We start from the raw sequence: 25,712 nt of genomic DNA on the forward strand, positions 1-25,712 counted from the left end.
CTATGGTTAGCGCTTTGTTACCTAATGATAGATCACCTCTATATTAACGTACTCTTTATCCTTTTGATCAGATGTCTCATTTTTGTATACTATTTCCTTCCTCTGTTCTCCTTTAACTAATTTTGCAATGTAATCTCAGATCATAACTCCTTAGCCACCATGAATGTTCTATTTGCACCTCTCATTTTAGGAGGACGCACTTGAAAAGTATCAAATTAATGTTATTTTGATTACTCAAGTGCCTTGCATTTGAATTTTCTCTTACTTTCATATGCTCATCATTTAGACTAAAATGAATTCATCTAGTTCTTACTTTTCATTGTTCTTGGATTAATTTCAATACCATATTTATTAATCTTTCTATCCTTGCATTTGAAAAACATCAAAAAAAATAGATTATTTTGCATTTTCATGCTTTCAAATCCTTCATACTAGTTTAGTCTAGTTGTTGATCTCTCGATCCTAAGAGTGAGTAGAAAAACCTTGTCTAGTTACAAGGCAACAAATCACTTTGTTCAGTCCTACTGAATGGACAATCCCATGTTCATTTTGAGATGTTTTTGACATGTGAAGATCATGTTGAAGTGTGTGTGGATTTAGAGGTCGATAACTAGCACTCACATTTCTGGTACCCACCGTGGGGTGGAAAAATCAAATTTCTAGCCTTAGTTTTTAAATATTTTTTAACATTCTAACATTTCTATTCATAGAATTCAATGAAATATAGCATGATAAGATCAATCCTCACATGAAGAAACTAAATATTTGCATTTGCTTCTATACTTTTTCACATGAAAATTTTTCTTCTTGCATGAAGAAAGAAATGCGACACACATTATTTCATTGTGTGAAAACCTATAGATTCTTCGGTGAAATTTGACAACAGTAAAGGAAAACTTGCAATTTTCAATTCTATTTTTAAAAAATGTCTTTGATCTAACACTTGTTTTAGAAGCTTTTTTTTTTTAAGCAACTTAATAGTGGTTTCCAAATCAATTGTCAAAGACATCTTCATACAAACATACAAATAGTACTAATAGTTTGATTGTAGGATGTTTAGTCAAGGATTTGTTTGTCAAAGAAAAAATTCAAACCTATTCAAACAATGTGTCTATTTTAATACTTTCTTACACATATAGTTTAATCAGGCTTGTGAACTTCATAGGCTCTAGATAAAGGAATAGGGAAGTATGTTCTTTACTACTTAGAAGTGATTCCCAAGAGTAAATTAGAAACCTAGACACCTTTGGAAGATGGTACCCAAGAGGGGCAAGAAAGTTGGTGGTTCTCCCAAGCAAAGATTTTTATGAAGAGATGATGATTTCCTTTTAGGAAAATCAAAATCTTGGAAAAAGGCATGTTGGGATTGATAAACTAACTTGGTTATGATTATGTTTTGTGTGTTTGGGTAAGGTGAAAAGGTAGAGGAGTATGCTCTTTTCCCTTTGGGAAGATTAGAAACATTGACTACTAAATCTGAACTACAATCTGAGTTAATTTCCTCTTCTTCATTCTGATATTGCATATCAAGAAGAGGCTTTGTTTATTGTACTGGGTGGCACTACTCCCAGTCTTGCTAGTCAATTTTGTGTACTTACAAATGTTGGTGTGGACTACTAGCCTCAACTTCATTTACACAACCACTAGGGATTTATGTGAATGGATTGCTACCCAATTCACCTCTAAAAGGGGGCATAATCTTTGTGCAAGGAGGGTGAAGAATCTCTCCTGTAGATCCTCACCATAGGCATGTACCTAGATGTTGGAAGGTGGTATACACCCATGAACCCTACCAAAAGGGTACTCATTGAGCATATATGTTATTGAGTCCCTAGAATACACCAAGAACATAGGCGCCCTCTAGTGGGGTGACAAGGCTGTGTGAGGTGAACACATGCACATAAGTTGTGAGACAAAGATTTTTATGCCACTACCATTTCTAGTTATAGGGATAAAAGAGTGTATTTTTTAGGTCTACAAACTATCCAAATCATCCAAACAACAAAAGGTTAAGACTCCCTTGTCTATCTGAGTTGCTTTGTCCTTAGTCAGATTATTTATGACTACTATTTGCTTCCCTTGTCTAAAAAGCAATTATTTATTTACAAACCAACATGATGTCCAAAATTTGAAAATGATGTCCATATCTTCCTGAAACTTACCATAGCTGTTAGTAATTTGTTTAGAAACTAGCGAAATCATCATAATCTCTTCAAGTATAGTCCAAACATGTCAATTTGTCCTATCCTCACTTGTAGTTCTGCAAAAATTCACATGAGAAAACACCTTTACAACTATGAATTCATGTTTCCTTGCATGGCTCACTATATTTTCTCACATGGGAAGCTAAGAATCCTCACAGAAGATTATACCCAAACACTACTTTTTTTGTCAAAAACCTATCTTTTCTATCAAATTATCCTTTCCCCAAGCGGCTATGCTTGAATCTTTGCACAAGAAAACACTAGCAAAATTGTTGTTCTAAATTCTCATGTGGTTCACTATACTTCCTCACATGAACCTGTCCAAATTTGTTCAAAAATAGTGAGCTATTCTGATCTCCTTCGTCAAAACTTGATCCATGTCTAATCACTACTACATTTAACCTCATTTTTCTACCAAAATTTTTGACCGTTGACTAAATAAATTTAGGTTGGCTGGAATGTTAAGGCAAAAAATTTCTTTTTTTTACATGTAAGGCCCGTGTTGGTCGAAAGTTTGACCAACATGGGCCTTATACATTTTTTTTTTTTAAAAGAAAGAACATTTCACTTTCACCCACACAAGTTTTCTATTTGATAGTAGATCGAATCACATTGGATGTTAGGAGATAGAAAGCAAGCCCGTCAAGACAGGCCAACCTCAGCTTTGGGAGAAATTTGGATCACCTCTTGTTTCTTTGACTGAGCTCAGACAACTGAGATTGTCAAAGAAATAGGATATTGCTCCTAATTCGGAGACCCTAGACATACTGGACACTTCTGCAAGGCAAAAGGAGGTTTCTTTATTTTTTTTATCATCTTCAATAGTTGATTTGGTAATATCATTAAATGCTTTGATTTGTTTTTACCTATAGTCTGCCTGAACCATCCATCCTTTATTCATCTCTAGCTGAAACTCAAGGGAAAATGATATCAGGAAATGCCTTGCAAGTCACATTTTAGTCTCTGTGAGAATAGTTGGCAAATGGATGCACTTTGCTAACAATTCATGATCCACTTCGGATCAAACTAATAGGTTCAAATTTCATTATTTAAGATGTGAAACAACATTCCCATGATGACATTTTTTAATATCCTTCACATGATTTCTAGTGGTATATGTCTAGACTATATTTGCTTATGTTTCTTGGTCCATTTGGAAAAAGAAAGTAATTTACAAGCTACCTCATGTTACTCATGACTTCTGAACTTTTGTGAACTGACTTGATTTGGGCTTTCTGTTATACTCATCATGGCTACATGTATAGTTTTATGTGTTTCTGAATAATCCTTTCAATCATTGTGCTAGGTCATTTGGATGTGGTAAATAATTTCTAATAATAGTTTATTGAGGTTATTAGAATACTATTTTATATAAATGTGCCAATTTATGCCATTTTTTTCCTTTATTGATAAATGTGCTATCTGTTAGAGAAAATGTTTTAGCCCTTATGCCCTAGATTTGAAGTCTTCCCATGTGTAGTACTACAATACAATTACTGTTGTAGTCTTTTTGAGATGATGGAAGTTTACTATGTTTATCTGGACATAATCTATTATTTTTCGTAATTTATGTTGTTATATCTATCATAATGCCTAAGATTTAAATATGAAATCTGGATGTTAGCATGTTTGTAATGGTCCCTACACTTTTATAAGGGGGCATTATCTTTCCTGAATGATGGCATTCTTGCATTCAATTTTTTAAATTTTTGAACCTACTTTTCATCTCTAATTCGAAGGATACAAAGGACATAATTTCATTCATAGCTCATCTTCATGTTGAGGTGCAGTAGGATGATTTTTTTCATGTGCTGATCTCCAAACAAGAAAAAAAGAGAGAAATGATCTCCTTATTCACCTAGAGACTTTTGGCTTTATGTTTATGCATTTTCCAATCATTTTATGATGTAATTCTACACTGGTACTGAAATGAGTCTAGTTCTAAATTAACTTGTTACCTTTTCAGATCTTTGAAAATGGAAAGCACTATCAAGTATGTTACAAATGCATTGACAATTTTGATCATCATTGTTGGGTATAGGACGACCAACTATATCCTAAACTTATGGCTTTATTTTCATTCTGTACAATTACATTATTCTTCTATTCTACCTTAGATAATGCATATAACATAAGTTAAAATGTAGTGTCCTTGCACTAATTAGTGTTTGTTGATGCAGTGGATTAACAATTGTATTGGATGAAGGAAATACAAAGAGTTTTTTGTCCTGATGATTTTTGCCCTTCTCTTGGTAAACTTGGTTTTTTCTTTTCTTCAATAAATATTCAAAATGAAAAATGAAAAGGAAAAAAGAAAAATGATTCCTATTATATAGATTTTTATAATTACTTCATGATACAAATATGATTTTCCTTGGTAGGCTTTTCCTCCATATTTTCCACTCACTACTACAAAGAGGGGGCACTAAAGACAAATTTAGAGATGAATTTTTAATAAATTATCTTCATTCAAGACAAAAAAAATGTTGCATATTATCTCAAACATGTCTTTAAGCGAGTGTCTTAATATATTTTCTTTACATATTGTCTCTATAAGTTAATATGGAAGAGAAATATGTTTGCCTTATAGAGACAATTATGTAAGACAATATATTAAGACACTCAGTTATAGACGTATGCAAGTTTCCTCATTTGTCTATACATTTTGTTAGAGACCATTAAAGAAAGTTCTAATTTCATTTTAAAATATTAAATATTAAATATTTTAGACAATATATTAATTTCATCTAAAACCAATGTCTTAAAATACTATATTGTATAGTAGTGACTGCACCTTATGACAGAGTCTAGGGAAGAGAAAGTGGAACTAAATCAAACTAATTCCTTTAAAGTTTGAGTTCTAAGCCATAGAAACCATATGTTGATCCTTATACATTGCACCTAAGCTAAGAACACATGGCCAACATATTTGCATTAATTTTTAGCTGATTACAGCATGGTGCTTAAACCATCATGCTCCAAATCTAGGAGCATTTTGATTGTGCCTCCCTTCTACTTGTTTCAGACCCACCTTAAGGTCTAAAATTTTATTCTAGCTTATAGAAAGAAATCATTTAGCCCATTTGGCTCTCACGTATTATTATTGATAGGTACATGGGTTGTACATCTTGGGCTTGGATTGCAACTTATACTTTAGTGGTCAATTGGACTCTTTGTAATAGTGTGATGTTTCCTTAATTGGAGTCACTTTGATGTAAAGATTGTATCTAAGCCAGGTAGTAGTTTCTCATTGGGACCATTTGTTGTTGTCTTGGTGAGTTGTGCAACAATCTTAACATATTTTTCCTCTCATTTTCAAATTTATGCACAAATAAGAATTTTAATATTTCCCATCAAAGTGATAATGATTTGTGTAAAACAAGCCTTTTATCACGTACTGTTCATATTTTCAATTGGGTCATTTTACAAGGTTCATGAACTATTTTGTCTATGATTGCAATGCTTCCTCTTGAACAACTTTTCTTCTTCCATGTTTTTCTGATAAGAAAGTTTGATAATCTTTTCAAAAGTTTGATTTGAAATATTGATATTTTTTGTATTCAACTTTTTGATATTCCTTTTTTTATATGATGAATGTATTTTATGCTTATTTCCTTTGCTTGAAATGTCAATAATAGGGTGTCAGCACATATGATTACATTGTTGCAATGAGGGAGCAAGAGTAGCAAAATATGGGAGGAGCACAAAGCTCGCAAATGTCAATGACAAGTTCAGTGTCAGGATTGAGTCATTCAATTTCTATGAGTGCATTACACCATGGGTCTTGGTGCACTCGACCACACCTTTTTATAGAGGACCAGATCTAAATCTGCACTCTTTGAGACAAATGCAATGTGAACATGTTATTCATATTTTATGTCAATAGATCTATATAACTTACTACACTATTTTGATGATTTGTAGTTCTCTGGTTGCCAAGAGATAGTGTCATGCTATCCATCAAGGTAGATAATCAAAATATAAAGAGGACACCTAGTGAACAAATGGTGCAAAAGAATAAAGGATGTGTAAAGATTATCCCTTGGTCACTGGCTTGAATGAGTGCAGAAGAGGTTTCAAGGATTGCTACACAAGTAAGGAAAAACTCAAAAGTTCTATGTCCTATATACAAGTAAAAAGACATGCCAGTGATAGAGATAGATAGTAGTTTGGAAAGTAGCAGCAAAGATCTAAGCACAGAGATCTATTCTAATTCTAAAAATCATAGACGAATGAATAAATGTGGTAGATCACAATCATTGGGGAAGAATTTTCCTTTTACAAGGTCTTTGAAGTTGACTAAAGTGTCTTTGAAACAAGCTAGTAAATCAAATCACAACGTCAGGGATAGAGGCCTTATGGAAATCAACTAGCCAATCAAGGAAACTTGTATCGGATTGGCTCCTTTATAGTTAGAGGCACAAAGTGCATTTTGTTCTAGCTTGGCAATGTCAACTAGAAGGTTGATTGCATCATCTGCTCGAAGAAGCTTTGCTTCACCTAGTCTTCAATCTTTTAGGGAATCATCGTCAAGTATTGTAACATACATCTATTTCAACTAGCCCTTCATGTATTCCTGAAGGCTCCAAGCTCCAAAGATCTACCAGTGATGGGTATGAAGCTTCTGGAGGAGAAAGTGCAGATGACAGTGACCGAGCCTTGGTAAGGTTATGTAAGCTACCTTAGAATAAAATGCTTTTGAATCCTACTTATATAGGTCCAACAAAACAAGCCAAATGCCATATGATATGAATAATTTTAGAACTTCTAGACAAGGAAGCGGTTTGACAATGCAAGGAAACAATGGGAAAGGTGTTATGATTGAAATTCCCGAAGGACAATATTATCCAATAGAAGGGATTCATTCTCGTCCTCCACAGTTTGATTCACCAGAAAGGGATATGAATTTCCTTAGTGTGAAAGGTTCTGGTCTTAGCAAATTTTCCAAGGAAAGACCCACCACTCTCAAAAATGTGGTTCCTTTGGTCCTCAGATCCTCAATCTTAAAAAGGAACTTTAATTCCAACATTGAAAACTAAGAACTCAAATGACTAGTACATTGTGATCCTGTTACACCAGACATTTGGAACTAGATCACTTGAGCAGATTGAATGATATTTCTCATCAATGCTTTGGCAATATAAGTTGCAAAATTGACTGTAAAGAAGCAAAGACCAAGTTTCATAGTCAATATTTAGGCATTTTTATATCTCAAATCACATGTATAGGAATGAAAAATGTTACAATTCTAGATCCACATTAGCTCTCCAAGCGGTAGGTAGCAAGCCTCTATTTCCCATTGTGACTAGTAATTCAACTATGCTTTTCAAATCTCTAATTTTGTCATCTAGCACCAATCTTAAGAGCCTTCTAGGTGATCTATGTTGTTTAAATCTCTCTTAAATATTTCTTATTTATTTGTTACTATTGTCAATCCCAATTGTAGGGATAGATTTATCAATTCATCTCTTGTACCATAGTTATCCTAGTATAGCCATGAAAGTCAAATAGTGAAGGTTGAACTTCTTTTGAGATTCTCATGCATAGCTCTGAATACATTTTTTGTCACATTAAATGAATAGACAACTATTGTTTTTTACCCTATTATTCTGATCAGCCTTCATATTTTGCATCACGTTTCATAAATTGGACTATTGGCTATTGTCCTCTAGCAACATCATTCAGAATTTGCATTATACTGCCCTCATTCTGGTGGCTTGTCCATTTATCTTTGGCTGATGGTTCATTTCCTCTTTTTTAAAATAGTAACTCCATAAAATGTTTGGCTGCAAAATAATTTCTTGTGAAGAAAAAGAGCCTCAAATTCCCACTAGCTAGAAGGATATGAGGCTCTAATACTACCATAAAACCTCGTATTGGTATATATTTAAAAATTTATGATTTTCACAAAGTTTTATACTAGAGGATTTCGTCAAACAGTCTACAATTTATTGATTTGAGTTTGTATTTTCACTTGTCTTGGAGGTCAATCAATTTCTTCTTCCAAAATGAATAGCATTAAATACCAATCATATTATAAAATATTTGACAAGTTGAAATAACCTTTCTATTATACCTTGTATTGCTGATATAGGAAAGTGTGCTAAAAAATTACACAACAATAATATCATCAATCAAATTTCATTTTCTTATATTCCAAATGGTTGACTTGCTTGATTCACTTGAGCAACTTGCAATCCAAATCAGTGCCAACCTAAAAATTTAATCCTTCCTTTCAATGTTCAAAATCTTCGAGTGTATAAAAGCTTTTGGAAAGTGGTGGGTCTCCTATATGAGTTTATGACAGCCTTTTCTTAGTGCTACAATTCCCTTTGTTAGTTAATAGCTAGCTCAAAATAATCCATTGAAGACTGCATAGAAAGTTGTGAGGATTAATAGAACCGTTTTCTATGAATCTGACCTTTATTTCCTTGGGGATGGTGGTATGTTAGGTTTTGTTTTTAGGCTTCTACTTCTTTTGTGAAGTGTACGATAGTCATAAATTGGCCTGTGCTAGAACAGAGAAAGGATTTGAAGTGTCCAAAGCAATATTTTGACTACTTTGTAGGAATTTCGTCTTTTTTGAAGGCAGAATTTGTACAGGCCTGCTAAACTGAACACATGGTATGGCTTTGATGATAATTATGCCTTTAGTGTGTAGAACTATGTGATTTTGTTCAGATATGAAGCAATAATTGCATATAGTTAATTTTTTTAGTTTCAGTGATTTATCATAAACCAAGTATTAGTTAAAGCTTGGCTTGTTATTACAATAATTACTTGGTAATTGGTTTGAATAGTCATGTTTGAGTTTTTGTTATTAGATTTTATTGTGGATGGTAGAAAAGAGAACTGATGGAAAGAAAATTATGTCATATAAGAGAAAATAGTATTAGATAGGATAATTTTACCCTTTGTGAAATTAAAAGGTTGGTAGTTTTCTTTTGCTAAATTACTAGATGATTCAGTTACCTTGTTATTTGCCTATATGAAATTGATACAAATCTAGGTATCCTAATATTTATTTTGTTGTATCTATATAAATTGTGGATACAACAGTGTGTATCTTCCTTGCATTGAATCACTGGTCTAGTAGTTAAAAGGAAAAAATGACTACCTTTCGCGACAAGTCATGCATTTGGATGTTTTACTAAAAGTGGGTGAATGACATTTTTTCTTGTTTGCAAAAGGACAAGAAAAAGGACCGAGCCTAAAAATTTTCAAAAAGCAACAAAATCCTAATGTTATATGAAGAATAATCTAAGCTATCCTGATCTAACAATATTGACCTTCTATCACAAAGGTTTTTCATTTAGCCTACACTGAAAATAGAAAAAGGTGTAGAAGTCTAAGTGATAGTTTATGTCAAGAAACATTGCTTCAGTGTGCTCCTGATTTTTCATTTTCTCACCTTTTTGCTATTTTTTGTCTGATGTGAAGGATAACAAGGCATGGCCTTTTTTTCAAGAAAAGGAGATGCTTTCTAAAAAAGGAGGCCAAGTTGTAAGGTTCTCGATGGCCAGGAGAGGTAGCTAGACCCCATGGAATTGCCACTAGTTAACAGTTTATAATATTGTAAAGAAACAAACATAAAGATATACTGGTGTAAAAGTGTCTATATCCATGTCCTTATAACTTATCTTTGTGGCTGTTAGTGCTCTCTTCCAAGCTGGGGATATGTTCATCTTTGATTGTATTGTGGGACATTTTCTTATTGCCCTCCCCTTTCCCAATATCCAGACAAAAGTAAATGTAGGAAAATATTCTGACTCCTAGTAATTATTCGTGGTTGATTCACTTCTAAAGCGATTAGTTGATTCTCTTGATGAATAGGACATTTGTTCTTAATTTTCTTAAGCTACCTGGATTGTGCTCATGTAGAGTCCTTCAGTCAGGTTGATGGTTGACTTCAGATTGCTATCTGATTGCTTAAGAGATCCTAGTAAATTTATGGAAATTATAGTTATTGCATTATTTTTATGATAGCTGGTACTTTACCATGAATCTAAAAGTTGTTGTGAATTGACATGCATTTTTCACTATAGTTGTGAGGATCATTTAGAGTGGTATGATTGATATATAAAGGCATTTTGAAATTCACATTGGTAAGAGAAGTGACAAGATGATATTGAGAGGTGTAGTGCCTGCCCCTAGTTCGCATTTCTGTTATCATTGTCAAATTCTTTTAGGTTGATTTTATGCATTGATTAGTTTTAGAGATACTAGATTTGTAATATTATGATATTATTTCATGACTTTGATCACAAATGTATCAGTTATTGTTGCTTAGTTGATTTCATTCATGTGTTGTTAATGATATTTTAATGATTCCTAGTTAGTAAATGTGGTTTCTTTTATAAAAATGTTAGCATGATGTCTTTAATGATGATTATGTTGTATTGATAGAGATGCATTATTATATGTACGCATTTGATCTTAGATTTGTGATTATTATACTTACCCCATACTTGCATGTGTATGGTGTGTGTGTTTATTTTATCTTTCTGTCTGACGTGTTTGATGTGGTTAGGGGAGGGAGTCGTAGTCACCTGCTAGTCAGGATCTACACGATGAACCACTCCTCGCCATTGTCTGTTTAGTTTAGATATATTATATACATGTGCATGCTCGTCTTTTATGCAGGATGTAGGTACCGGGCATCGACTTCCCTGAATTGCTAGGATGAGTGTGCCCTATTACAAATACTCAAATGGTGAGAATGGGAAGATAATGATCAGGTCCAATCCTAGCCATAAGCCTATAATACTTGTCCTGCAAGGAGGACTCGTAACAGACTGTCTACCCTTTTTAAAATCCGTGAGTCTTTTGTGTGTATGTTGTTTATTGAGTCTTTGATGAATTTCTATTAATTAAGTCTAATTAATAGATTAAATTAATAATTTAATTTAATGGAGAATTAATATGACTTTTTGAATATTTAATTATATTTAATTAATTGAGAAATTAATTAAATATAAAGAATGAATTCGAAGATAAAAGCTATAAGAATAAATTTAGAACGTGATAATATTTATTTAATTTAATAATAATATATTTAGAGTTCATTTTTAAATAAATGCTAAATATTATTGTTATTTAAGTTAATAAATATTTATCAAATTTAAACGTTCAAAAATAAATTAAGAAGTTAAAAGATATTAAATTATGAAAAAGATTTAAGTTCGCATGAATGAGTTGAAAATAAAAGAAATTAATTGAAAAGATTAAACATGTGAAATTAATAAAGATATTTAATTGCATTAAGTGCACATGAGATTTATAAGTTATGAATTGATTAAAATAGAAGTTGAGTGGAAAGTTAAATAAAGTAATTTAACAATTCACTTAAAGTACATGAAGGAATAATAAAAGAATATCTTAATTAAAAAGAAAATTAATTGTGCATGAATGAATTAATTAAATAAAGTAATTATTCTAATTTAGATTTGTGGGGACAGAAACCCTAAAGGTAATTAGATTCTATATTAGAGGGATTTGAGGGTTCATTTTTTAGGGAGAGTTTTTCAAACACAGATTTTTCAGGGGACACACAGGTTTATGAAGAGCAATTCGAAGGGTTTGGAAAGAAAAGAATTTTACGTGGCTTGAAAGATTTTGCTTGCGGTAGGAAGTTGCATTTAGTTGTCAGAGGTTAGCATCAGATCCAGGTAGGATCTTGTGATCTAATTGTATAGTAGTTTTCGCTTTTCAAACTTCTGTCTGCTCCGTGTCTTTTGCATGTGTTGTTTTCCTCGTATGCAAATATTTGTTCTTGATTGAGAAATATCTATGCATGGACTTAGATGGATACATCGTTGAGGTTACTTTAGAGAGTTATATTTTATTAGACATAAGATTGAATAAGAAATCAAGCAAATATGAAATTCTATTTGGATATTGAAATCGGATTTTGAGTAGAATGAAAACAAATTTTATTGTTTAGAATTTACTGATTAATCAGGGTTTCCATACCAATTCTGTATTAGAATGATTTAAAAAAAAATATATATGTTTTATTTAAAATAAGGAATTGGATTAGAAGCTTAAATTTTATTTTTAAAATAAAATAATATATATTTATATAATTTGAAAAGATTGTTTTAAAATTCTTACTAAACAATAAACATTTTAAACAAAATTTAATTCTAATTAAACAAACAAATTTTTTTTTAAAAAATAAAAATAAAATAAATATATATATTATAAGTGGGGAGGGTTTTTACCCACCCCTCTACTTACCTTCTTGGTTGGCGGTCCTCATGCGTGCCTTGACTGCGATGGGGAGCCGCACGACTTGACTGCAGCCATAACTGTTTGGCTTGCAGCGATTTTTAAAATCGCATGGGTGTTTGGTTTATATATAAATTTATATATAATTTTAATATTATAAAGTTTTTAATAATATTTTTTATTTAATAATATATTTATTAATTAATATTAATATATGTTTTTAATATATATGTTAGATGTTATTTAATATATATATTAAATACTAATAAGTTTTAATTTATTAAATGTTAATTTTATTAAACTAAATACGATTTAAATTGTATTTAATTTAAATAATTAATTATTGATGTTATTAAATTTGAATTTTTATTAATTTAAATTATTAATTTTTAATATTGTTAATAAAATTTATTAATACTTATTAATAATTAATTAAATAATATCAATATAGTTTTATATTTAAAATTGGTAATTAACCTAATTAAATTTAGTCTAATTAAGGTTAATTAATAAAGAATGTTATAAAATGTAGTTCTAATTTATTTAGTTATTATTTAATAACTTAAATAATTTATTTATCTTTGATTATTTTGGAAAATTTACTTTAATCAAGTAGGAGTAATTGCACAAAATATAATAAGAATGGGGTGATTCGTAAGGGGTAACTATGAACTTCATCTACTTAAACCATACGTCAGATTGGAAACCGAAATTTTATATTAACCCAACAATGTGTTTTCAAGATCAATTTCAACTATGATACCTACATTAAAAAAATTAAACCTTTGTATTTTCAAAACATAATGTACTAAGAAAGCTACTTGGTTGGTGTTCTATATTTTATGATTTGGGGTTTGACCTAGTTTGACCAGTCTAGGATGTACACCAGAGGTTTTGTGAGATTTCTTGTATACTATTTATGGGACTAGATGTTGTGATGTGTTTTGTGATTCATATTGGAGATTATGTTTATGAGGTTTATCTTGTGGAGAAATTATGTGTACTTGGATGGGAGAACCATCTTGTTATCAGGTTGTCTGCTAAGGAACCGAGTTTGATCTTTATGGGTGTTGTGGTACGGGACACAACTGTGTTTTTTATGTGCTTAGGAGAGGTTGTCTAGGTACATGACTTGGGAGTGGCTTGCATAGGGGTCCGGGACCCAAAGTGGTCAGTACCAGGGTAACCTAATGCAAGTTATGTAATAAGTGATAATCTAGTAATTAAAATTTATGGGGGGAAACGCACTAAAAAGATAAGTTAGAGATTTGATCCACCCATGCCTTGAGTGCTTGTATAGACTAAGGATGGGAATGAGATGAGTGCCTCATCTTCTTGAGAGGGCTTTCTAGTTTCCATATGTGTGATGTTGAGGGTCCGGGGTTCAGAGTAACCAGTCCAGGGTAACTCAACACTTGAGGGTCTGAGTTCTATTAAGAGATCAGTCCAGGGTAACTCAAGCAACCATGTGATGACACTCCCTAGTATGTAGCCTGAGTCTCCTCTGTAGATTTTGCGTATCTCTGGTGGTGTACTTATTGTTGGTGGTGTATCTATTGTCGAATGTGTTTATTATGGTTATTTACTTTCATTGATGAAGATTGGTGATTCATGGATGATGTACTCTTGATATGTGGTTTTTGACTTGAGGTGATTATCTTTCATTGAGTTTATCTTATGATCTTGGTATTTGGTTTATACTTGGTTTGTGAATGATGTTTGGTTATGAGCTGTTGGTATTGGATTGAGTGGTCTTACTTTTGGATTATTTTATCTTCTTGAGTAGCATGTGTTACCTTTTAGGTAGTTTTGACTATTAGGGGTACCTTGCCTAGGAATGTTGTATGCTTGACAGCCATATGTGGATCGTTCATTATCTTCCCTGCACGGTGGGAGTGGAAGCCTAACTAGGTAACCACGCGGTCGGGAGGTAGTGCCTTCTTACCATTTGGGTTCCCTTCACATTGCTAGCTGTTGGATGTGTGTTGTAGAAGATGTACCTTTATCATTCTTATTTCTTATCTCACAGACTTCTTTTCAGATGATGTATATATGTTATCATGTATTATGATGTATTGTATCTATTCTCACATACCCTGCAACATGTGCAGTGGATGCTATTTAGTGGATGTACTTTCATTGTATTAGATATACTTATGCTTTGCTTATGCGATTATGTATCTGTTATTTCTTTATGATCATGAGACAATGTACTTGAAACTTAAACTAATTAATTTAAAATTATTAATTGTGACTCAACGTAAAGGAATCCTTGAGGAATTGAAACTGTATCTGTAATTGCAAATGTGTATTTGATATGTATGTTTTTATTGCTTCCGCATTAATGTTATCTTGATGTTGCTTAAACTTCAAAAAAAAAAAAAGTTCAGTAAACATTGTAACATCTTAGGTTTAATTCTCTTGGGTCCCGAGCGGGGCGTTACAAGAGGGTTCCTGGGCTTACTTTCTTTGAGGATGAAAAACTCATAACTTTTTAAGATTATTTTAGATTGTTTCAAACTCATTATACTTCCTTCAACTTTAGATTATGGCAAATCAGACATGGCATCTAGAGAAGAAATAAATCATGTTTAGTTCTTTTTGCATTTGAAAGATTAACATTCTTCAAGACATGGGCATATGTAGCTTTCCACTCATCCTTAGAGGAATGGGCAGCTCACTTGATTGCCTACTCTGAATAGTTAAGGCAAGTTGCTACTGCAATCAAAAAATATATTTTATGAGCTCTATGTATATTTTTTGGACTATGTCATCTAGGTACTTTTGATACAAAGTGCTTCTTTCAATACATAGATTAGTTAAGGATTCTATAGCTGCAAAGTTTAAGGTTTTCTTTATCTCTAGAATGTTGTGCTCTGTAAAGTTATAGTTGAAAAAGGTTGAATTAAGTACTTTTAAGTTTTTGTATAAGGCATATAAAGACCATGCCTACTCTTAATTTTGGTGACCCATTTTGGCTTTTCTTCTTCACATTGATCTTTATTTCTTGTTTAATTAGCTACTAGAATATTTTTTCCCTCTCAACATTCTAATTTTGACCCTATTAAATTTGCTTGTAGATTCATAAGGAAAGACAATTTTATGATAATTTGGTTCCAAGCTATACAATATATGACATTGAATGTCTAGACCGCTCATTTAAGAAGTTTACTAGTGATAGCAACTATCTTATATGTTTCAGCAGGAGTTATCAGGAATTGATAGTATATAGACATCGTTGGCTAAGTTATTGTTACAAGGGTGAGGATTGTGAATGTAATTATCTCCCCCAAAAGGTAAAGAATTTTGAGATCTACTTTTCTCATCTATATTCCATTCCTCTTACTTCTAGCAATGAATTTATCTGCAAAGAATTCTTTCTTTACATGGAAAATCACCAATTTGGTATAGTTTCTACATCAACTACTCCGGACCATGATGCACCCATATCTGAGGGAGCCATTCAAGGAGTTCCCTCTATATAGAAGATAACCTTTTTTCTTGTCAGGTTGGTTTGTGGATTTTCTAACTTATATTTTGAAACTATTGTTTTTTAAATACTTTTAAGTTAAGATGGGACTGCTCATTAGTCATTATATCTTTGCTGGGTGTAATTGAACTAAAATTTTATTTATATGCTTGTGATAGATGACTAATTTAGTCACAACCATGATTGAAGTTTCTTGTTGTAGTCTAGGAAAATTTGCATTGACCTACTTTGGCATTGTTTGAAGGTTGACAGATGGCATTGTTTTGAACATATGCTCTTATGGGTTGTCTTGCAGAGACAATTCTTGGAGCCTCAAGTTACCTCACAAAGTAAACATGCTACTATGTATAGTCCCTAATGTTCATAATACTATCACTTTTCAATTAGGACAACCAAAAGATACAACAATACTTTCCATCAAAACTTGTGCAATATTATTGACCAGGTAATCCATTATCATATGAGATTTTCCTACCATTTACTTTGATACTTATTGTATTAATGTTATTTTTTCTATGGCAAACTGAAAATAGCTTCTATAATAGCAATACCATTGAAATTTGAAACCCCTAGCGGGCTTTTGAGATTGACTATTTTTGAACATTGCTTTTGAAACTGATTATTTTTTTGCCTTTCTTTTGACCTTAATCTTTTGGTATGGAATAAGTGCAATGCTGGTGTAAATATACTACATTACAATTTTTTTGATAGTACTGCTGAGTACAACAATATGATTGGTCTTTACGACTATCTTTGTTTCGCTCTATTTAGTACTTATTAATTTAGCAATATATGATTAAGAAGGCTACAGGAAAGAGAAAAACATTTAGATAACACTTTATTTGTAGTTGTATTTGATATCATAGTGTTTTTAGAAGGGTATACTATACATTTATGTTACTATATTCAGGGTACGCTTTACCTATGGCACATGCATTGGGGGAGCTATTAGCATTTTCTATTGTAGTTTCTGCAAGTATTACTTGTTTCTAATGTTTCAGATGTCATTGTTACTTCCTATTGGAATATTATAATTTTCTCTTGCTTTGATATGTTGTGTCTAGGGAAATGTATTTCACCTGATGAAATGAAATTGAATAAGGAATGAGGCAATGGGAGCTTCAATATAGCAGCAAGTTGCTTTAATAATCAGATTGATGATTTAGATATGAGAATGAATAGCTAGTGCATGGGAAACAACCAATATGGCATAAAATGGAGTGAAATGAAATGGCAAATAATTCCTATTTGCTTATTTAGTCACGTCCGATTTCAAAAAAAAAGCTTCTAGTAGCACTGAAGCAAGTAAAGTAGGGTTAAGAGTTATTTGTAATTAATATGAGCAGTTAGGGACTGTGTAAATATGGCCAAGGGGAAGTTTTTTTGCAGCAATCAAGCAATAGCCACAAAAGCCATTTTCCAATGATCACACAGTTGCTACAAAAGTTGTTTCATAGCACTCACATAGTTGTTCCATAAGTATTTTGTAGCAGTTTGGTAGTTGCTGAAGAAGCTGTATTTCAGCAATTTTGTACTGGTTACAATGTGGAGCTCGAGAAAAACAACATTATTGGCATGATTTGTACTAGCTAAGTGAGGGTCTATAGGACACATGCATTCTATTTTATATTAACTTTTCATGTCTATGTAGTTCAATGTTGCAGCAACTCTAAAGTCTTTTGGTACATTAATGAATTCAATAAGGCCACACAGAAGGTGGGAAATGTTGGTATGAATATTTTGAGGGAATATATTTGGTACATGTTGTTTAAAAAATACTAAGATGAATGGTTGTACTTGTAAATATCATAGAGAAGGGGTCTAGCAGGAACACCTGTATTGATCAGATCAACATTTAGCACAAATTATATACTTTCATCTATTGTTGGTCCCAACAAGATGACTGGTTACTTCCATTGGCTTTAAACTCACCTATTTGTTGTCATTAGGTTGAGTGACTTGACAATATAATAGTTTCATCTTTGTCATGGATCCTGGAGGTGAATACAATAGTCCACCTTTGTTGCTAGACTTGGAATTTTTACCGCACTTTTGACCCAAGAGATGAGAGCGGGTGTAGAGTTGACATGCACATGAAAAAATAATGCTCCACAAGGGACTAATTCTAAAAAATTAATCTTTTCAATTGGTTTTTTGAGGGGGACACATCCTTGTGGAACATTGTAAAGTTTTGCCAATTTAGAAGCAATTTTCTGGGTGTATGTCTCAAAGTTGATGCATTTGTATCCTCACTCTCCATGGTACTGATGCGAGCCACTGTTCACCTTGTGGGACCTCACTAGCTTGTTATTCTAATGTATGTTATACCTATCCATTTACTACTGCAAGCTATTTATAAGGTGTCATATCCCTATGATAGGATTTTGTGTCACATTAAGAATCTCTATCTTCCATTTCCCCACTCCCCTGCCTCATTTCCCAATATGAAATCACAAGCCAGGATTTCAGTAGGAAAGTCCAAATTTATAATGGAAGTACTTGATGTAGAGATTTGTAAAAAAGAATGTAAACACAATTTTAGCTCCAACATTAGGTAACCGAAAACTAGAAACATCAAGTATTTGCATCGAGATCCTTTGACTTCATTACATTCTCAATCTGCATCCACAAGAAAATTTAAATCAAATTATTTGTTTGATAACTCCCAGGTTGTTAAAAAAAAAGCATTGAATTTCATGCTTGCATTCATTAGCCTCCTTGGCGTCATTAGTTCGAGAAGTGGTTCCTCAGTCTAGTTAATATAAGATTCATCATCATTCAGATATTGTGGCATTATTGAGCTGAGTTAGTCTTCAGTTAAATTCTCCACTCTAACAAACAAATAATTGGATGCACCAGAATAGTTGAGGAACTTTCTTTGGTAGCCATTACCTACGGTATGGAGACAATCAAATATGTACAGCAACAACTTATAATTATAAAAATTTTTGCTTTTATTTCTGTTTGTGTTGTTGACCTTCCTGAGTATGTTGCTTGATTTTTTAATTTGGAACAATTCTATTAATCTCTAACTTTGCAGAAGGCAAACTACTAGGCTTCTCTGCAAACTGGGCTTCAAATGGCCCCTTTTTGCATATTACTTTTTTCAGTAATAGAAGTACAAGGGATGATAACATTAACATCCACCATAGTAAATGTCATTCCACAATCCCTAGAGTTAGAATAGCTCATCCTCTTTCCATTCCATATGTTGTTTATAGAACTATACTTGGGAATATGTGTTTCTTATCTCCTAAACTTAAAGCAGGAAAGCTTCCCATATTACCTTAAAATTAAAACATAACACATGAAAATATTTTGAAGTTTTCCCTTCTCAAAAGAATAAATCCTGAAATTCCAACTTAAATCTTATTATTTCTAACCAACAGAGAGGACAACATGATCTTAGTGACATAATTTCAGTCATTGTGAAGATTTAATTGACCTAAGAGAGCATTTTGTTTTGAGTCCATTTGTTTGCAAGTTGTTATATTATTTCTAGTCTCGAGTTTTGAATACACCCCCTTCTATTCTCTTCGTGGCTTGCTTTGTCTTTCTACTTCTGTTTCTAAAGGTACTTTTATACCTTTCAAGCTAGACTTTCTGGCATGGTATCCAAAATGGCTTAAATCTGTTAACAGGATTGTCTCAAAGCTGAAGTTAAGCCATTTTTTTGACATTTAGGCTAAGATCATTAACATCCGGGGGTGGCTTCCAACATATGTCACACAATTCAACTTCATATTCTTAAGCAAATGATTAGTTGAACTAATAAGTGTAGAAGTTTTGAATTTTTTCAGGTTATGTGATGTTCACATATATGTGCATGCTTTCTTAGGTAGTTACTAGGGATTTTGTCCTTGTAAAATTCATAAAGATCAAGGATGCATTGAATCAGAGTTTAAGGGATCTAGAAGAAATGGTGCCACAGGATTTATCCAGGGAGGTACGTGAGTCAAAAATGATTGCATCTAAATTTATGCATATAATGTACTACATAGAAGTTAGAAACTTAGAACTATGTTTTGATAGTTTAGAGTTGGTTTACTTTAGATGGTATGGATGAGATGTAAAGGTAAAATTCAATTTGTTTGTGAACCTTCAGGCATCCTATCAAATAGTTCACATGACTTACATATATCAAAAGTTTTTTAATGTGATAATTTTTTTGTTGTAGCTTATGTCATCTGGATGAGATTTGAAGTGCATATTAGCTTTTAATTTTATCATGCTATGTGGTATTAGTTAGGCATGGCACTGTTAGCTTATTGAGATCTATTGAGATTTTGTTTGAAATATTCAAGATATATAATAGGTTACTGAGAGGGGAGGGGTGAATCAGTAACAATAAGATTTTTAAGTCAACCATACACAACATTTACTCATCTATCCTGCTGCATAAAAACTGTTAAACATTAAAACCATATATACATAGAGATTTGGTGACCCAGAAATCTTCCAAAATAGAAAGTAAAACTAGGGTGGTGATGATACCCACAAAGCTTTGTTACTGCAGTATGAAGTTGGCCGGTTAAGGCTTACAATGATCACTTCTAGTGATCTACCCTATTAGGAGCACAGAGGATTGCTAGATCCACCTTGTTAGAGGATTTACAAACATACTTAATAAGTATGCACTCTGTTAGGAGATTTGTATAAAGACGATTAAGTCTACCCTGTTAAAGGATTTACAAAAATGATTCACCTGTTAGGATGAACCAATAGATCAACTTACAACTTGACTGAGTTCTTTATTGTAGATCACTTTTTTTGATTGATGAAATCATTTTTGCTCCTAATGGACCTTGCTGAGTATTCTTCTGCTAATGAATTCGCACTATCATCCAGATATCTTGTATGTCTTCTTGAAATATCTATGTCACCCTTTTTATGCAATGTATTCTCTATATCCTTTTTGAATGTATCAATTGTATATATATACCATTCCAATAATTATTCATGCAAGGTCGGCCAAACACAAGTAAACAAAATATAACTGAGTCGGCCAAATGGTAAAATAAACTCGGGTTCTTCAGACAGACTTGATGACCTTCTGATACTCGGCATCCACTACATTACTCGGCATCGTCATGCACTCGGTAGAGGTAGGGGCTCGGTTCATACTAGTCATACAATGTTGCTTGGAACTTGGTAACCATTGGTGACTCAGTAGATATAGTGTCACTCAAAAGAAAAACTTCTTCGATAACCTTCTGAGCTCGGTTATCACTGAGTGCTTCCTTACTCTATCAATACTGAGTGTTTCCTCACTCGGTCAATACTGAGTGCTTCCTCACTCAGTCAACACTGAGTGCTTCCTTGCTCAGTCAACACTGAGTGCTTTCTCACTCGGTTAACACTAAGTGCAACTTCACTCGGTTGACACTGTGTCTTTGATGCTCGGTTTGAACTGTATTGCCAGTGCTCGGTCTGCACTGTATTACCCGGTTTCAACTGTGAGAGGAGTGTTGTCACTAATGGAAAATAACTTTATGCCAATAGATTCATGTTCTTGTATCATTGTTTTCTCAATTCTATTGAAATGTCAAAACAAAATAGATGTCTATTGTTCTATTATCTATAAGACTACAACATATATACCTCTTTTTCTCTTGAGTTAGTTTCTCTGCAAGAAGGGACTACCTCATTTAAATTCTGCATTCAATGGTTCCTCTATTTCTCTACTTAGACTAATAAAATTTGGTTATCTTTTGTTGAGTGTGTTTGCAGAGCAATTTTCTTTGTTTTTTGTAGCATCTTTTGAATAATTCTCTACAAATATACATGTTCCTATCTTAGTAATCTTTAGGAAGAGCACTACATGTTCCCTATATTGGGATAATAATGATAATTTAATTTTTGATGCTTCTTTTACATAATCTTATTTGATAGGATGTTATAGAGGAACACATATGAGCATATACAGAGTTTATGTTCTTGGTTGTTTACATAATTTAGAGTATCTATTCCTTTCATGCTAAATGTTTTATTGTTTATCAATTTAGAACTTTCTCCACATTGTGTTCTTGTGTTTTTTATTAATAGATTTATCTTTATTCCATCTTTGAAGTATTTTTTGGGGTTAGTAGAGAGTATCAAATAAGTAATTTGCTTAAAACTATTGTTTGGATGTGCTTGTAGACCAAATGGTGTCCAGCTCCTAGCTGTGAGTATGGTGTTGACTTCATAATTGCAAGTGGGTGCTATGATATCACTTGCAAATATTCACACAACTTTTGCTATAATGTAAGTTATGTTATAGTGTGCTTAGTAATAGTCCTTCTAGCAGGTGCTTTTCTTTTCCAACAGATTGTTCTTGATTTTAATATATTGTATTGAAACTTAAATAGTTTAAAATTTTGACTAAAACCTCTTCAGTGCTCCAAGGAAGCTCATCATCCAGTTGATTGTGAGATAGTAGAAAAATGGATTTTAAAGAATAGTGTAGAATTAGAAAGCATGAACTAGTAAGAAATTAAATATTTTATTCCATTCCCTTTTAATACTTGAATTCTAGCTTTGCTAATTATTCCACACTTAATTTGAATTTATCAGGATACTTTCTGCTTAGAGTTGATGTGTCTTGTCTTAAGGATCTTAACAAGGTAGTATTAGGCCATCATCAACCCAATACTAGTCTAGTTAAGCTCCTTGAGATAGAAAACACATATGATGAATGTGGTGCTCAATATTATATAAAAGATGGATGAAATGTTGTTGGCTACTTAGTAGAGCTTTTATTTCAAAACTGCAGTAAGAGATTTTCAATATTAGTTGTCACAAACTTATTGCAGGTTGAATATGCCTACTGGTAGAGACATAAAACTTTATACAATGCTAAGTGTGGTGAGATGTGATTGCATAAACATGACACATATGAATACAAATTATCTAGGAATAGTGGCCAATACATAATAGGATCCTGATGGATTATTCAAAATGCTAATCCTGATGGTATCTATAGACCATTCAATTGAACTATGTATTTTTTGTAGCCTTCCTCTAGGAGGAGGATCAGTTGAACTATTCATCTAGGATTCCATATTTTGCATGCATGTCTACCAGGGCAGTTTCAACTTAAACAAATATATTCTCTCAATATATCTATTTTGTGCATATCCAGTAACCATTACTTTTGATGACCACATTACATTCAGGCATCCTGTCAAAAAGTTCACATGACTTATCTATGCTTCCATTTGCAAGCATGTATTTCAAGGAAAATGCTACTACTTCATCTACACCATCTGAAAAAATCCTTTATGCTTTGATGGATGCCTATAGCTTATCCCAAAGCCCTCATTCAGTAGTCATCAGATGATCAATCAAGAGGAAATAGTTGAGAGCTTAGAGTGACACAATTTTCAGATGATCATATGAAATGAAATGGGCATGTGAGTAGAAAGAAACTAGAAAGATATTGTGTACAAATGAAGGCATCATAGGTTTTTATTTTCAGCATCTAGGCCTGGAACACAAGTTCTAGCCAGATCATTTGGGATGTAGCCCTCAAAACTGTGTTGGTTTCAATTGAGATGTTCAATTCATTAAATGCATTGTCCGAAGATGGAAGCCTTCTTGCCATGCTGATGTACAATATTTTTTTAATAGGTGAGACATGTGATTCTACAGTCACATATTTAGCCCAAGCATGTAATGAGGAAGACACACAAGCTCCTAGTGATAGAAGTACAATATCTTCCTCAACATCTTAATATGGCATCTTGCTTTAGCTCTAACTGGTCTATTACATAGCTTCCACCTGGTCAAAGATAGATTTGCAAAATTTTGAGGTAAACTTTCTAATTAGTTTAGATTGGAATAATATAAAATCCCTGACATTTATTTATATGGAACCTATTGGTAGAACAAAAACTGTTCTCCAGATTACATTTTTTCCACATAGAATAGTTAAAATAAAACTTGATGGTGCAAAGAACAATGGGAAAAATAGTAAAGCTTTTTTCTGGCTAAACAGATGATTTTAGCTGGATCACTGGGTTTGAGTGAATGTGTTGCACCATATAACAAAATTTTTCTTGATGTTTCATATAAACTTCACCAATAAGTAAACGTGTTCAGCATTTTTCAAGACCTTGGCACTTGAGCTGCAATATCCAGTCTACGTGTTTCAAGTGCTTGTACCATAAATTTTTATCCATTCAATTACATGTCATGTGTATTTGCAGGGATCCAAACTAGTTTAAGATTTCATCAGGAGAACATGTTCATTTCAAAGGATCAAATGCCTACAATGTTCACATTTTAGGTATCAATTATGATTTCTTTCTACTCTCTTTTACATTGATTAATGATATAAATCATTTTTAGGATTGATATGGTCTACATTTTTGTTTTGTAATTGATATGGTTTACATTTTTTTTTTAGGAAGACTTTTGTATCAACATTTCAGATGATATTTCATAATCTATCTTCTACATTGACTAAGATCACATGTCAATTAAGCCTCTACAGTTTCTTTTCATCTAGAGACAATTCTAAAACTTTGTGAACATTATGTTATGGCTGAAGAAAATAGCAAGGACACTCTTGGCATCATCTACAAGGAGCCATGGGGACAATTCAAAGTAATATGCTTCTCCAAGTAAAAATAAAGAAGTCGGTTAAAGAGATGAAGCTTCGTTCCAAGGGGTGAAAACACCTTCCACTCCACGTGAATCACACAACTTCTCAACATCAAGGTCTTCCACATACCAGTCAAATGAAACTGATCTCTCAGACCTTGTTGATATGGACTATGGTAAAGTGCATGATATGTAAGTGTATGATGGAATAGAGCAAATCTAGAGCACCACTATAACTTATAATATAAAGAGATGGTGATAATAGTTAGTTGGAGGTCGATTTTGACATTCCATCCATCCCTTTCTGGGTACATCATGACAATTTTATTTGGTGGTTTTTGTTAAGCAACATAAAAGTTCTATTCACATTATATATCAAGTAAATAAATGGCTTGGCATTACTTAAACTTTTCATGCTATCCATTTCTTTATATAATCAAAAGGCTTGAAATGTGGAAAAATGTTCACCATTAAATAGGGACAATCCCTATGCAAATTAATTGAACTTAGTTGAATTGTGCAATAATAAGTCATGTTATGTGTACCCCATATGTTCAAAACATGAAAATAATTTTTTTTATCATATGTTTTATCTTTTGGTGGGCCTTGTCAGCCATGGACTACCTTCATACAATGTACATGATTTTTCTCAATCATATAACTAATTATATATTCTTCATATTAGTTACTGTCGGTGTTTTTCAAGCATTCTATAAAATAGTTCACATGCCTTACATATGATATGACATTTTGCATGCATCCTGCCCTCTCTCTCATCCGGCTAATGATGGATTACACAAAGTGATCTGAAACCATGATGCTAAAAAAAACACAATCAAATCCAAAATGAACTTGCAATACAAATGGATTGTGGAAATCTGATATTGAAAAAATTGCATGCATGTCTACCGGGACAATCACAAAACATATATTTGTCCTGGCAGACATGCATGCAAAATTAACAAAATTAGATTTTCACAATCCATTTGTAGTGCAAGTTCATTTTGGATTTGATTATGTGTGTTTTTTAGAATCATGGTTTCAGATCACTTTGTGTAATCCATCATCAGCCAGATGAGAGAGTGTAGGATGCATGCAAAATGTCATATCATAGGCAAGGCATGTGAACTATTTTATAGAATGCTTGAAAAAAATTTACACCTAGCTGTTGGTGGAAATTTCCACCTTCATTGGTCGAAATT

General features: G+C 32.7%; 1 pseudogene; it reads left to right on the forward strand.

The window, feature by feature from the left end:
• The window catches only part of LOC149567260 (putative protein S-acyltransferase 22), a 54,377-nt pseudogene that overhangs the window by 12,488 nt on the left and 16,177 nt on the right, over positions 1–25,712 (forward strand).

Source organism: Cupressus sempervirens, chromosome 3 (assembly GCF_028749045.1).
Source record: "Cupressus sempervirens isolate cs-2001-9-10 chromosome 3, ASM2874904v1, whole genome shotgun sequence".
NCBI lineage: Eukaryota > Viridiplantae > Streptophyta > Pinopsida > Cupressales > Cupressaceae > Cupressus > Cupressus sempervirens.